Source organism: Cupressus sempervirens, chromosome 9 (assembly GCF_028749045.1).
Source record: "Cupressus sempervirens isolate cs-2001-9-10 chromosome 9, ASM2874904v1, whole genome shotgun sequence".
Lineage (NCBI taxonomy): Eukaryota > Viridiplantae > Streptophyta > Pinopsida > Cupressales > Cupressaceae > Cupressus > Cupressus sempervirens.
The window spans coordinates 134,164,272-134,181,711 of NC_143126.1; positions in this window are offsets into that span (position 1 = coordinate 134,164,272).

Sequence of the window (17,440 nt, forward strand, 5' to 3'; positions counted from 1 at the left end):
TATACATACATAAATAGATACATACATACATATATACATACATACATACATACATATATACATACATGAAAACAACAATGCACTTTCTAAGAGTTTACAATTGTTTAACAAAATTAATGTTTTACAAGACAATACACCTATGCCAAAGTTACAACACACTGTGAAGTTGATTTTTGATAAGGTAGAGGTTGATATTTAGAAGTTTGATAATCAAAATTTAAGGCATGAGAGCAAAGGAGAAGGAGTAGCTTTAGAAAGAGACTGCACAACAAAAACAATAGCTAGACAACATAGAGGATATTATGGGAGCCACTGGATAGAATCTAGGAAAGTGTTGCAGTAGGTACCATGACATTGGAAACACCAAGAAAATTGGTCTCGTTGCTAATTAGTTGGGTTGATTACTTCATTATTATATGGTCCAATGGTAATGTTAGTTACTATTTTGACATACATGAAAACATTATTATTATTCATTATTATATATACATATATACATGAAAACAACAGTGCACTTTTTAAGAGTTTACAATTGTTCAACAAAATTAATGTTTTACAAGAAAATGCACCTGAAGAACTATTATCTCAGAAGCAAGAACATGGTGTTGAAAAATACAAAAAGTGCATGACATCAGAGGTCTGCAAGTGAGGGTGTTGACCAATCTTGAAAATTTGAATGCTGAAATGAAAGCTATCGATGATCAAACACCTATGCTAGAGTTACAACATAATGTGAAGTTGATTTTAGATAAGGCAGAGGTAAATATTCAGAAGCTTGATAATCAAAATTTAAGGCACAAGAGCAAAGGAGAAGGAGCGACTTTAGAAAGAGAAGGAGAAGGAATGACTTTAGATTGAGACTACATGAGAGAAACAATAGCTAGACAACATAGAGGATATTATGGGAGCCACTGGATAGAATCCAGGAAAGTGTTGTGGTAGGTACTATGAGATTGGAATCACTTGCAAGTTTCCTTGAGAATTTTTCAGTCCAAATATCAAATTCTTATAAGAGTGTTTCAAGTATTGCCACATTCTCCCTACGATGATCCTAAGTATCAAGTGCTTATATGAGTGTTTCAAGGTTGGGAACCACTTAACATCCTATGCATGGTTTAGAGGTAATGTCATTATGGTAGAGGCTTCTACAAGGGAATAAGCCTCATGATTATGGCATTTACACAAAAACAAAACTTGCTTCTTCAACTCCTTACACTCAACTCTTCATTAAATGTATTCTTCAATTCCTTGCATATGCAATTTTATCACCTTGAAAAACTGTACTTAATCCTACTAGCTGGGAACAACTGATTGTTCATTTTATTGTACCTAATCTGATGATAGTTCTACAAGAATTTGTAATCAACCTAGCCTATCAACAACTAGACCAATTTAACTAGGTTATGGGTAGTTTCTTTCTAAAAATATTTGCTATGATATGTTTTTGTAAAATTTCTTGCAAACTCTACCCATTTTTCCTGGTTTGCATTATTTTTGTGGAGAATCTTGAGGTAAGTCATTTAGCACAGGTTGAGTGAGTTTAATTGTTTTATTATTTGGATTCTGGAATATGTATGTAGCTAGATCAATTTTTCTGTTGTGCTAAGACGTAATAAGAACCTTAAAAAAGATCTCTAAATATACATGTTTAGAAGGAAATACAAGGAGATACATGTTTAGAAGGAAAAGAAATGAACATTTACATAGCTCCCTTGAAGAAAATCACAGAGCTAGGGCATGACAACGAAATTGCAAAGCAAGGGCACAACACGATAACAAAATCACAGAGCAAGGGCACGAATATCACAAGGGCACAACATGGCAACAAAATCACAGAGCAAGAGCACAACAACAAAATTGTAGAGGAAGGGCATGACAATGAAATGCAAAGATCACAAGAGCACGACAACCAAATTGCAAAGCAAGGGCACGACAATGAAATCGTAGAGCAAGGGCATGACAACAAAATGCAGAGATCACAGCAACAAAATGCACCAATGAAAAGGGCACAAAAATGTTAAGAGCTCTCGACCCTTGTTCGGAGCTCTCCACCCTCATTCGCACGCAACTCTCCACAATAAAAAAAAGTGGGGAATGATTTATGTCAATTTTTTTTTCTTGTTTATACTCACACGAGCATCACAATTATGACGCAAATGTTAGTTTTGCAAAAACGTCGGGGACAATTGTAAAAAATACATGAAAATGACCACAAATTACACCATCATTGCAAATTGTCATAGCAATTTAATGCCAAATGTTGTAGTGCTTCTTGATTGGGAAAACATTGATATGCAGAGGAAAATGGAGGAACAAAATGCCATTGCCTTCCCAAATTAGTAAAAGGCTAAAAGGTGAAACAATTGGAACCTAGCCATTGTTAGTGCTAACAAACAAAATCTTTGCATCAATTGTCTTTGTTAGACTAACATCAAATTATGTGAGATGCACTTTCCACATGATGTCCAAGAGAATTCTATATAAATCCTAATGGTTTGACCAAAAAATATATGTACATCTACATATCTAAAAACATAGAGGAGTTCATCAGTTGCAACTTTTTAGTACTTTTGAGAAATTTTTAATGGTCATCATGTCATTATTTGGCATTCTATGGTGTAATCTACAACATATGTATAATGCAACTTGATTTCCAACCTTTGCATGTTTACTCTTAATAAATTGTGGAGATTTTCCCTGTGTCCTTGCTTTTTTTGTTAAAGAAAGTGGACTTTTCTAATTCTCTTACACCCAATCTAGTTTACTTATGTTAGTCTTTATCTTCCACTTACCTTGAGAATTGATAGATTGTGCACTTATTTTATTTTTCTCTTCCATTCGTCTCTAAAGTAGGTGTCAAAATTAATCCTTCTATAGTCTTCTCTTTCATCTGATAATCTAGCTAGGTCTAGTTAATCATTTTAAACCTTTATAGGAGGTATTTTTGTCTAGGACATGGAGATACTCCACGATATTCCTCCTTTGGGTCCTACTTAGGAATAGTTTTCTCATGTTGTGTTCATGACTTTGGTGATTTTCACACCTATGAGGCTTGTCCATGTTTACTGAGTCTCTTTCTCATGGATCATGCCTATTCTCAAAGGTGGTGCCTCTAGAGTTTCTGAATTTATATTGAGGTTTCACTATGAAGTTGTAAAGTGTTGTAAAAACTTTGTTGCATCACCCATTTAGTGCATATTTTTCTGTCAAAATGCTTCTTCTCTATTCCCCTTCTTAAAGAACACAAATTTCTCTTCTAAACTACTAAAAGTTGTTTTGTAAGGGGTACCAGGTACTACTCCTACAAAGATTCCCTTCCCTCAATCAGTTGTGAGACTCTTAGGTATCAACAATATTTTTTGATACACCTTGTGGGACCCTATTGATCACTCATTACTAAGAGTTGGTGTTATCTTTGGTGGCATAGATCATGAGAAGCTCTCTATAAGGCACCTTGTATTATTACAGAATGAAGGTTATGAGTTAATAATAGGCTATTCTCTAATCCTCTTGGAGTAGAACAATTAGCACTGCTCTCTTGCAAAGCATTTTTCTAGATATATGAAGGCCCTTCAAAACTCGCAAGGTCCTTTGATTCGCTATTTTTGAAATGGAGGAACCTTAAGAGATCTTTCTTGAGATATCTTACATGACTTTGAACAAGTGGTAGAGAATATTTTAGTAGAACACCATTGGTATGTTCATCCAAAGCTAGGTCATGGTCATGTTTAGGCTGCAAACCAGACTAGAGACATTAGTTTGTCAATTTTTTTCTTTTGAGTTGTCATCCCTTGGTTTGAAAGAAAATATCCATATTACTTAGATGGAGAATTTTCTAGCACCTTAGATCTTTCTCCCTCAAACCCTCTTGCATATTAAGGAGGCCTAGTTATCTAGTTAAAAGGGCAACCATTGGTAAATGAAGACGAGACCTCCATCCCTTTCCCTAAAAAGCTTCTAATTTAGGGCACATCACTTCAAAAAAAGTTGAGGTCTCAAATCAACAACCAAGGGAATATAATGACCTGAAGAATGACACATTTAACATAGAAAGGGATATAGATGGAGAGAATGATTCTCAATTATGGGATGAGTTATAATTTTTCTTCTTATTGTTTGAAGAAGGTTGTTTAAGAGGATAACACAATGAAAGAGGATATAACTAAGGCCCTAGCCTCAATCTTTGACAATAAAAATATTAGCACAATGTCGGAGCCTCATCAGAGAATGTTTGTTGCTGACATATGGATGTGATGAGGTCACTTTATGGTCTAATATATTGTATGTTTTCTTAGTTTATTGGTTCAGGGATTAGGCTTATATATTTTCATAAGAATCTTTTGAGCTGTAAGTCTGCATAAGGCATTATAAGGACGAAAGTATAAAGAATATGTAGTATGTATTTTACTATGTATAGATGATAGGAAGGGAAGACTTAACTAATAGTATCTATAGATAAACTATTCACCTTTTATATTATTCATACTCTTATGGATGATCGAAGTGTGAATATGTCTCCACAGCCAAACAACCCCTTTCCTACAAGAATGAATTGGTACATAGATATTTATATTAGAAGTAAGATGATGAGATAATCATATGTTATAAATGTGGCATATGCTCCTAACCATTGTCTGCAGGACTAAGTCATTCAAGCATAAAGGTAGCTGTCAACATAAAGGCAATTGGACTAGTTAAAAAATTGACAGGAGGAGTGGATTACCAACCATCATAAGTGTTTCAGGCTATCATTGAGCAATTATACAAATGATCACTACACGTAGGAGAAAATTCAATGAAGAGGAACCTAAAAGCACAAACCCGTGTGACCCTTTTATAAAGGAAAAGACCAACAAAGGTATAATTGTTCAACTTCAATGACATTAAAGTGGTATAATTATCTAGAATTTGATAATGAAGTAAAATAATGAAATGTGTAGAAACGGATGAAGTTTATGATTATTATTTTTTCTAATTATTTCGAATAATAATTGATATATTTTTCTAACTTTTAAAGATACTTTTTTGTTACTAAAAAATGTTGAAAATTAGGGATCTAGTTCCCACCATGAAACTATATGGAAATAAACATTTTTCCCTTTGATCTCAGAAATATTATAGATCACATATATAGCTAGCACAATAAAAAATAAAAAATATTTCTTGACCTATATGTTATCTCTCATAACAATTCAAATTTTAACTCACTTGAAATCGATAGTTTTCATCTCCCACCACATTTTTCATAACAAATCTATTCTAACCAAAAGAACCATTATACATTCTAGAAGAAAGCTCTCTTCTCTAGAATTTCATATGATTTACTATCTTTTTCCTTCTCAAAATTAACATCTTCTTGACTATTAAAATACATTTCTATAGTATTTTTTAGTTACAATATTGATGCAGGCAAAGGAACAAATAACTAGGGCCAAAGGCTCACCCAGCTATCCAAACCACCTTGCAAGAGTTAACACAACAGAAGCAAACACAAGGATCAACAACCAAATGAGGAAGAAGAGAGGAATACTTCTATTGATTTATCAAAACATCTTCATACATGCCCAGGTGTAAGGCCTTTTGGGTTACGGAAAATTAACAATACATTCACATTCAAAGATGTAATTGCAAATTCGCACTTTCAGTTTTGCTCCACCGTCTCCTACTCCTTCCTTACTCAATTCAAACATAGACATCTTTAAATACTAGCCAAAATGGCTTACAAAAGATTCTAGAAAAAGGAAAGCCACAAGTCAGCCCATAACAGATATTAACTACCTATACCAAAATTAAATACAAGCAAAGTCAGTCCAAACTAGAACCAAACACAAATAACTTGGTAAATGAAAACTTCCTAGAAACTGGCATTTGACATCTACACGAGCTCAGCATTCAAAGGAATCACTTGGCATCAACTACGAACTCAACACCCAAAGAATCACTCAACACCAATAGGAACTCGACAACCAAAGGATCACTTGGCACCAATAGGACCTCGACACCCAAAAGATCACTCAGCACCAACAAGAACTCGACATTAACAGGTAGAAAGAACAAAAGTGCAAGATTGCAAGGAAACCCCAGATGCTCTTGCATCAAATATACTATCTCTAATTAAAACACTATAAACTATCTATATGAGAATATTCTTGATTTTGAGCTCTATAACATGATGTTTATATGTTATCAAAAATAAACATTAAAAATAGTAAGAGTTATTAAAACATGAATTTTCTGAAATAATTTTATTTCTATAATAATTGAACACGAATTGGTATAAAATATGCATTTAATAGAGATTTCCAATTGGAAAAGTGTGAGAAGTTATATAACTTAGCTAAAATAAATTTATCTAGATCATATGTTTAAACAAAGTTGATTTTTAGATAGAAATACTCAAATTCAGTCATTCTGATAAGTCAACCTAAAAGCTAACACAACTTTGTACTTTTACTTAGAGTTAGTTGAGAAAATATCTCAAACTTGTTCATAATGAAATCGAACTAATGTAGTTTATGTGGCTCAGATAGCCGATAATTTAGGGATTACTTAAGGAAGTCCTTCGTTATAAATAAGTTTCCTATAGACTTTTCAAATTAGTTAGAGTGAAAATAAGAACAAAAGTCATTACTGTAATTTTTTAGGCAGTTATACAATTTATATTTAGCATGTATTCAGTTATTAGTTATCCAATAATTGGAGATGTTTTCATTCTGGTAGCTCGTATTCAGTTTTTTTAATTCACTCATCCAAGGGGGGCCACTTGGTGAGTGAACATCTCCACTCCTTGTCTTTTTAGGTGTTATTTAGTTCTTTATTGTTCCTGCAACTAGTATGTAGTAGAACCTATGTTTGTTCCTGCAACAAAGGGAGACATAGTAAATACCTATTTGACTACTAGATTTTTTTAAGTAGAGAAAAAATGAATAAGGCTTTTTTATTCTTTTCTAGATAAGTTTCTTTCTAGTAGTTCTTTTCGAAGATGCAATGTTTCATTTTAGTAGAATAGTTGTGGCAATTTCTATAACTTTCACCATTTCAAGTCCACATCCCTGGGTTGACAAGATAAATGTGCTTATGAGTTGAATTAGTATCTTATTTGTGGGTGTCTAATCTATAAGTAATGGGTAAAATATCCTTGTTACTATCTAGATTAATTTGGCATGCATTTTTTGCATTGTATTTCGCGATGGTGTCAATATAAGTTACTATCAAAGTCATCTTCTAAGTTTTTTCTAGGATAACATTTAGAATTGTGTTTTAGCATTTCCTCCATTTTTGAAAAAGGTCTTTTTAGCCTTTGTATTTCTCTATATGAATGCAATAAGAAGATCCATATATGCCTTTGATAGGTTTGTTCGTGAAGATAATAGTGATGACCAAGTAGAACTCACTAATGCCCCATAATTTGAAGAAGAAAACCCTTATGCTGACACTACTCAAGACTCACCTACAACATCCTCATCATCATCTTAGGAATATATAATGGACTCCATTTATTTGAAGAACTTTTGGACCTTGACCCCTATGCTAAAATGCTAGCCAATTTGTATTTAGGCAAACAACATTACAATTGGGAACATGACAATCTTGATAGAGCTTTGGTACTCTATAGAGGCCCTCCTAATAGAGATCTACCCAAGCATCAAATGGTAGACCCACCTCATAGATTTGCTTTTCCAAATTCTGATTGACATGACAATAAAAACCCTGAAAACATCCCTACTTCAGCCCTTCCAAAGTTATATAGCTTGATTATAGAGGATTCTAGTATATTCCTATTTGAGTTTGATATCCTCTCTACAAGCTATGACTATAACACAAATGCTCATAAGCTCAAGTTGTTCCCAACCAATGTTAAGGACTCAACCCATAGATTGTTCATAGGATTTAGAGGTGATGTTGTTCACAACTAGAGTGAGATAAAGGAGACCTTCTTGGGTAAATACAAGGAGTACTATAGGGAAATGATATCTTCAAGATGACACAAAAGGAAGATGAGAGCCTAGAAGATTATGTTTCTAGGTTCTTGTTTAGTTTGTGGAAAAATACACAACGTAAACTCAATGTGGAATCCCAGAAGTTGTTTCTTAGAGAAATTCATGTCGGAAGTATTAAGGCACTTGGTCTCATGGCCAGAGGAGATATTATACAAATAGATTGGGATGAAATAAAGAGGATAAGCCTGAATTATTCAAGGGTTTTTGTAAAGAAGGCAAGATAATACAAACCCAATGTTGAAGAGGCTACTAGGTTCAGAGTATCTAGGATAGAGATAATACATTTTCTCTTTGATTTCAGTCAAGATATAATCAACAACATGACAACTCTATTCGACATAATGCAAGAAAAGAAGAAGCACGAGGAGGCTGAAGTTATGTTGGTAGAATTTTACTCACTTTTGCAAGCAAAAGAAAAAGGATTGCAAGTGCAAGAAAGCGACCAACTTGGAGGCTCACCAAATGCCAATAGAGTATACTCATGTCCAAACGAATGACGACCAACTCTATTTCATTTCTCAACAACAACCATGGGAACAAAGACAAGGCATGCCTCAAGACCCATTAAATTGTTATGGTCCTTATTATTCTCGTAATCAATGGAAAACTCAGTTTAATCATAATTTCCAAAGGTATTGGTATTAAAATCCAACCTAGTGTTCTAACCGACAATATTGGAAACAACACCCTCCTAGCCAATGAAAACACCCTCAATAGAACTAGTAAGAACCTCAAAATCAATGTCAACAACCCCTAAATCAGTGACAACCTCCACAAGGTAGATGACAACAATCACCTAAATGGAGGGGAGGTCAATAGTGCAACAACCCAAACATCAAGCTTTGATGTACCCAACTCAGCCTACTACAACAAATGTGAATCATCCTAAGCAGACCCAACTACCTACTCAACCTACGCCTAATCCTAATAAAAAACAACCTTGGTAGCAAGTCTATTCCTTTAACATGAACCAACAACCCACTTATACCACCAATGTTATGATATACGTCTAAGGTCAAGAACTACTTTACCTAGTCCAATAGGCCCTTTCATAATAGAGGTCGACAGTGAAGAAGCCCCAAATAAGGAAGCACAAGTTGAGGTTCCTCAAATACTTGCTTCGCAAAATCCTAGAGAAAAAAACACCACCATTTCCTCAAAGGCTTAATCAAGATATTGCTCCACCCTAAAGTGAATCTGCTACTAAACCATTAAACTAGTTAAAGAAAATGAGTGTCAAGATTCCTTTATTGGATGTTATTTAAAGGAAGTGCCTATATATATTAAAACCATTAGGGACAGATGCATTAAAATTCCTGATGAGAAGAGAAAAGACCCTTAGACTGTGTGTGTGTTAGGATAGCTTTCTAACCCATGCTAGAAACATTCTAGTAGAATGAGAAGTAAAGACAACTATGCAAGACCCCTCATCTAGTAACCAGGGAACTTCACTTCACCATCGAGTCAGGAATAGTCACCAAATCATCTACAAGAAGCCATTGAATGCCATATAAGATAAAACCTTTGAGCATGCATATGGGAATGAACATATCAAGAAGATGGCCAACACTATCAAAGAAACCATTGGAAAGCACACCAACAAAATCTGGGCCCCCTCCTAGCAAGTTGATCACTCTCCTTTTCCAAAGAAATTTAAGTAGACTTCCAACCACTTTTAAAAGGTCTCAAAAGAAACCTAATAGATTTCCACACCATAGAAATAACAATCCCATACAAGCTTGAGAATCCAACCAACCCCTCAACAAACTCATAATGACTAAAGGGAACCCATGTTTCCTCCCAACAATCATATCATTTTCTCTTATATCTCTAAACACAAAAGAGGCTACCCTAATATCCCTTCAAAAGCATGGAACAGTCCTTGTTGCCAGCTTAACCATGCCAAAATTGACCAAGTGAAGAGGACAAAGTGGCATGAACATTATAGCTATAACTAGCCTATAGACTATTATAAATTGAAGATTGATGGGTACCGTGATGTGAGATATTAGAAAGTCATTGGGAAAGTTTGACGTAACATCGTCACCATCTCAAACAAATTCATTAACAACCTTGCCATCCTACCATGTTATTAACGTACTACTGTAGTGCAATCCTAGGTTTTCAAACTAGCAATTTCTAGATATTTTTAGCTAGCAACTAACTATTAAATTATGTTTTATATATATTTATATTTTATTCTTTTAAATAATCATGCGATGATATGTGTCAACGTGGATTGATGTACACTTTTTTACCCTTTTCAATAGTTCAATGACAACACTTTTAACATGGTTGTATATAAATTTATTTTGCCATAACTCTATTTTTGGGTGTAATTTATTTTCCCCTAAGTTTTATTTTCACAAAATAAAAAAAATAGTATCTTATATATTTATATAATGATAGAAAGGAAGTGGTTATTTAACAAAGATATAAAAAAAAAGGTCCCTCTTAGTAAGAAATGCATTTTAATTTATTGTTTAGAAATTATGATGATAAAGATATTATATAGAAATATTTTAAAACTTTAAATGAATAAAATGATTGTAAAATATTATAATATATTATATATCTATAGTTAATATATTTTTTAATTATTAAATAATTAAATTACACTGTAAAAATTTATTAAATAAAGTATATCCATTTTTTTATCAATAATATTGTTAGGTCATTTTTGATTAGTTTATAATATACAAGTAATAATTTATAAGAGTTAAAACTGTAAGAATTTTCCTTAGGGAAAAATCACCCAAGACCAAGAAGCTCAACAACTAGCACAAAATAGATCAATAGAGTATGATTAGAATAACAATATTAAATTCAATTGATGTATAAGTACACTAGGACTGCTTGAATATAAAGGCCTCTAGAATGTCTAGGAGTCAACACACTGATAAGTCTCACAACCAAGCATATGTCCGCCAAGAGTGGATTATCCTCCATTATGCGCAGGAGTTAGTGTGATGATGAGAGGATAAGCCTACAAAGGTGTGTCACATAAAATTATGTTGTAGACACCATGTGCTTAATTAAGAGTGTGAATAACTGTGTTGTCAACATGACAACTCAATTAATTATGCAAACTCCAATGTTGTAGACACCATGTGCAAATTAGAGTTTCTTACTCTTGTTTTGTCAACATGACAACTCATATGAGTATGCAAACTCCTAGGTGTCTAACCTAATAAATAATAAAATAATGCATTTATCCTAAGTAAACTTAAGTAAAGTGTAACAAATAATTAGTTACACTAACACCCCCTCAAGTGCAACTTAGGGGAATGCACTTATACTCAAAAAAGCTACGATGAAATGCATAATGGGTCCCGACTACTAAGCCATGTTAGGTACCCAAGTACAAATGCAATTGTTGTCTCTAAAAATGGAGAAAGAGGGAAAACCTCATGGGAAAAACCCTCCCCCAAAAAGAGAGATATGTATAATAAAGAAGAGAAGATTCATGTGACCGCCCTACTGAAAAATCCCTCACCCCCTAAGAGATCACACAAATGAAGATACTTGACCTCTGTGAAGGGTTTGGTGAAGATGTCGGCTATCTGCTACTCTATAGGACAATACTTCAAAGCAATGACCTGCTCATGAATCAGCTCTCTGATGTAGTGCATATGAACCTCAATATGTTTTGTCTCCTGATGTTGGATTGAATGTTTTGAGATTTCAATGGCACTTTGATTATCACAATGGATGACTGTGGGTCTAAGAATGTCAAAACCAAACTCCTTCAGAAGCTACTGCAACCAAATAGCTTCTGTTGCCACATTCACTGCTCCTCGATACTAAGACTCAGTCGATGAAAGAGCAATAGTGTTTTTCTTTTTACTCTACCATCAAATGGGGCTGGAACCAATATGAAACATATATCCTAAAGTAGACTTGCAAGAATCAAGGTCTCCTACATAATCTGAGTCTGTATAACCTACTAACTAGAGTCTAGTACCAATTGCATTGCATATTTTATGTGTATGTGTACCCTATATATAGTGCAAGATTTGCTTGGCTATCTTCTAGTGAAGTTCATGTGGTTCTTGCATGAAGCAAGAAACCATGCCAACTGCAAATGAGATGCCAGGGCGTGTATGTGTCAAATAGATGAGGCTTCCAACCAACTGTCTATACAAAGTCACATCAACAAGTGGAGTCGAACACTTTGTTTCTAACTTAACCCCTGAAAGAAAGGGATTAGGTACAACCTTGCAGTCACTCATGTGAAACTGAGCATGTAGATCAAGAACATACTTGGGTTGTGATAATGTTATCCCTAATGAAGACTGATGTATCTCGATACTAAGGAAATAGTGTACTAGATCAAAGTCTGTCATCGAAAACTTGTCTTGCAAAGTATCCTTGACACTTTCAATGATGGATGCAATACTCCTTGTAATGATTAAATCATCAACATAGAGCACAAGTAGAAAATGTGAATCATCCCTATGAAGAATGTAGACATTCAGATTGGAATGACATCTAGTGAACCCTACTGAGAGAAGGAAAGAATCCATCTTGGCATACCAAGCTCTGGGAGCTTGTTTAAGTCCATAGATAGACTTTTTCAATTTGCAAACCAAGGAAGAATCCTGTATGAATCCCTATGGTTTTTCCATATAAATCTCCTCATAAAGATCACCATTCAAGAATGCGCATTTCGCATCCATCAAATGAACAACCCATCTCTGAGCTGATACTATAGCGAGTGTCAAATGAATGGAATTCATTTTTGTAACTAGTGCAAAGGTCTCACTATAATCAATGCTAGGTACCTAAGAGAAACCTTTTGCAACAAGTCTAGCTTTATGTTTATCAACACTTCCATCCGCTGCAAACTTGGTCCGATAAATCCACTTACACCGAACCAATTTTATTCCCTTAGGAAGAGAGTCTAAGTCCCATGTATCATTTCTCATAAGAGAATTATATTCTTCCTCCATTGCTTTATCCCATTCTGGAATATCTAAAGCTTCTTTGAATGATTGTGGATCTGAAGCAACTGCAATATAAGCATCTGGGAGTGAGTTGTGTTGTGATCTTGTCCTCCTAGTATCGAAAGGATTCCCTGCCAATGGTCCTGCGGCATCCAATGTTTGCTTAGCCCATCTAGGTCTAGTGGAAGAAGATGTAGAAGGAATAACTTCAATCTCAACTAGCTGATGCCTCTGTTTGGGTCGGGGAAAACCATATTCCAAGTCACTCTTATCACTATCACTCTCTTTAATGAATGAGGAAGAAGGAGGAGTTGATGAAGTAAAGTTTGGACAACTTTCTTCAAAGTGTACACTCCTCTCATAGAATATGTCATGTATCTCTAGATCCATCAACTTATAGGCTTTATGTGAGTCAACATAGCCAACAACGATGCAAGGTTTTCTTTGTACTTCCAATGCCATGTGTTTCCATGGTGGTATTTGTGCCCATGCTGGACAATCAAAGACTCTGAAGTGCTTAACCAAAGGTTTCCTTCCAGTCCAAGCTTCAAAAGGAGTTATACCATCCAAATCTTTATGAGGACTCTTATTCTGAAAGTATTTAGCACTCTTATTCTGAAAATATTTAGCACAATTCATTGCTTCAGCCCAAAAGACTTGATCAAGATACTTGTTTTCTAGCATGCAAGTGGTCATCTCCTTGAAAGTTCTATTTTTCCTTTCAGCAACACCATTCTATTGTGTCATGTATGGTATTGAATGCTGAAGGTCAATTCCCTCTTGAGTACAAAAGTATATTAGTCTTGAGTTCACATACTCCCCTCCCCCATTATCTATTCAAAGTACTTTGATAGTTTTTTTCTGACTGCTTTTCCACTTGAGCCTTGAAGCTGAGAATTTTCTCAAACACTTCACTCTTATGAGCCATGAAGAAGACCCAAGTAAAGCGAGAGTAGTCATCTATGAAGGTGAGTGCATAGCAAGACTTTCCAAATGATGGCACTAGAAATGGGCCCACCACATCACTATGAACCAATTCAAGAACACATTGTGCTCTCCAAGACTTCCCTTTATCATACATTTTTTCTAGATGTTTCCCAAGTGAGCAACTTGAATGAACACCTTCTAAAAATTGGACTTGAGGTAGACCGCTAACCATTTTCTTGTTGCTAAGCTGCTAAAGATATCTGTAGTTGAGATGTCCAAATCTCTCATGCCATAGTTTGCTTTCTACATTTGAATGTTATAACAAAGCGTGTGCATTTGATTTAGGCACAAAGGAAGAGAAAGTGTAAAGCCTTGAATCATTATTGGCTTCTCCTATTGCAATCATAGAGTCATAATTAATGTTTTTCACTACCACTGAGTCTGGAAGAAATTCAACCTTATTTCCATCTCCATAGTGAGTCATTTGGTTGACTGAAAGAAGGTTGGAGGTAAGATTAGGAACATATAGAACATCCTTGAACCCTCCATTGTCCATCTCAACTTCACCTTTACCTTCAACTTCTACTTTAGTATCATCCCCTATAAAGATGTGTGGTACCTCTGAATGTGTCATGGAAGAAAAATTTCTCTTTGACACACCCATATGATGTGTGGCACCCGAGTCAATAATCCAGTCTCCCTGACTAACAATATTTGTGAGTAAAACATGCCCTTTGTTATTAGAATCTGAGGATGAAGACCCTTTCTTCTCATAAGCATTAGACACTGGAACATTGTGTTTCTTCATGATGTTCTTCAACTCATCAATCTACTTGTGATAACACTGATGTTCATCATAACCAACTTCTTACAATAGACACATTTCTTCTTGTCCTGATTGTTGTCTCCCTTTTTATTGGTATTTGGGGAAGACTTGCCTTGTTGTTGATTTGATTATGGTGTTGACTTTTGTGTATCCTCTTGTTTGTCATTCTTCCACTTCTTCTTTTTTCCATTTCCTTTGTTTGAACTTTGACCAGCTGAATTTTGAGAACCCTCATTATTAGCCACCAATGCCTTAGACTTTGAAGGCTTCAAAATCCCTAGTTAGTTTGTTCATCATCTAACAGCTGAGCATAGTCATCAAAAGTGATTTTCCTATAGAAGGCACCTAAGGTAGTCTTTGTGGTGTTGAAAGAAGAGAAAAATGTGGAGTAATCATATGGTAGCTTATTATGAATGAAATAAATCAACCTGTCATCTTTAATAGGACTACCACAATCATCAAGTTTTGTTCTTAATTCATTCACCTTAATGATAAAATCCTGTATAGATTCAAAGCTCTTAGGATCTAGGGAGACAAGCTCATCTTCAATCTTGTAGACATCTTCCTCAATCACTTTACCATATAGGTTTTTAAGAACATCCCAAGCTTCCTTGGATGTATCATACTTCATGATTTGATAGAGGATCTTATCTTCAACCCCAAACCTAAGAATACTTAGGGATTTTCGATCTACCTAATTCCAAGAATTAATATCACTTTGAGATAATTGAGCACCTATTGGTTTAGGAAAGGAACCATCTACATATTGAGAAACTTCTTTATTCATCAATTCGCACCATATTTTAATAGACCATGTGGCATAGTATGTGGTGTTAATTTTGGAATCTTAAGATTTCCCATGATGTAAGAAATGAAAGATAACAATAGGAAAAGAGGAACACAACACCAAGAGACACCCCCCCTTTTCACTCAATCAAGCAACCCCCCACCAGATGAAAGATTTTGGCACTTTATACTTAGTGCATTTACAATAGCCACTTGTCAATTTTGGCCTTAGTGGACTTCTAATTTACTATTTACAACCTCCTCTTGGAGTTCAAATTTGGTACAAAGCATTGTAGCTCAAATGTACAACAATTTTGAAGCAATACAATGCAAAGAAAGGACCTATTTCTGAAAGTGGCATTTTTGTCCACACAAGCCTATAATCTAATTTCAAATTTGAAAAGTAGACAAAAAATTATTCTCTTTCAAAAAAAATGGAACCTAATTTGGAGTCCAGATGAGCTTGTACGAAGTAATTGAAGTTGCAAAATGCAAGATTGGATAGGTACAGTCACCAAAAACTGCAATTTCTAACAAATTTGTGCACCAAAACTAGAAAATAATAGCACCACTAAAAAATTCAAGAAATTCCAGCCAAAATAAAAAACAATTGCACCTAATTTCGAGCTCGGATGACTAAGATATGGCCTCCCAAAGTTGGACTGTCAAATCAAAATTGAATCTAGAGAGAGGTCTGATCAACGAACTATGAGGTTAAATTTGACATCCAAATGGTTGTCATGGCAGTGCATATAGGTCTACAAATGAGGGTCAAACTACCATCAAATTTAATGTCGTGACTAGTTGACATCAGCGAAAAAAGGCCTCCCTAGGTGACGTGGTAGTATGGATGCTGATGTCAGCAAGTGATGTCAGGAGTGTGGATGGGCCATGTGGCCTCTTCTTGGGCATACAAAATGTACATGTGGATGGGTGACATGTCTTCACTGGTGTGGAGGTCTGTGGATGTGGCAGTGCGTAGTTGGAGTGTTGTCGTGTCACAATGGTAACGTGGCCCAACAACTTGGATGCTAACAAAGTGCCATGTGGTACTAACTGGATAGTCTCCGCGTGGCGGTCATGCTGTTGCCACATGGTGTGATTGGGTTGTCACATCGATTATTGTTGGCAGAGGGTGTTTTGAGTAGCCCCAGTGAGAGCTTTTAATGGGATAGTACCAGAGTGTGAAGACTGACGGTTTGTTTTAAACGGTGCCAGTGCGAGAGTGTGAAGATTGCAAGAGAACATTTTAAAGGTTGCAGAGGGGGTGTTTCCAGGCGGTGGGATTTTTTAATCCCACATCCACAAGCCAAAAGGTAAGTGGGTTGTCTAAAGGAGCAAACCCGTTGGGTATTCAACAAAGAGGTCATCGGATTATGCATTGTCGTCATTGTTTGGTCGTGGAGTTTAATGTGACTGAAGAAATATATGTCATCACCGCAATTGGTGAATGTTGTTGTGTGGGCTTGTCTGCCAGTGCTGATATAAAATGGAATATGCTAGAATAATAAGGAATATTCCAATACGCAAAAAAAATCTCTGCAGACCTGCGAGGCCGAATACGCAAATTAGGCCTTTGGGTGCCGGTTTGCAAAAAAAATGGCCTCAATTTTGACTATTTCCCAATATAGGTAAATTTATAGTCAAAATTCACCGAATCAATGTTCCAGACACAATGGTGAGGTCCACTTTGGCTCTAGACACTCCCAATAGTTGTAGAATGTCAGATCTGAATCGGTGACCCTTTGAGAGGTGAAGCAAGAATGGTCTCCAATGGCTATGAAATGATGCTCCTATGGCTCTGATACCATGTAAAAATTACCTTAGGTAAAAATCACCCAAGACCAAGAAGCTCAACAACTAGCACAAAATAGACCAACAAAGTATGATCAAAATAACAATATGAAATTCAATTGATGTACAAGTACACTAGGAGTGCATGAATATAAAGGCCT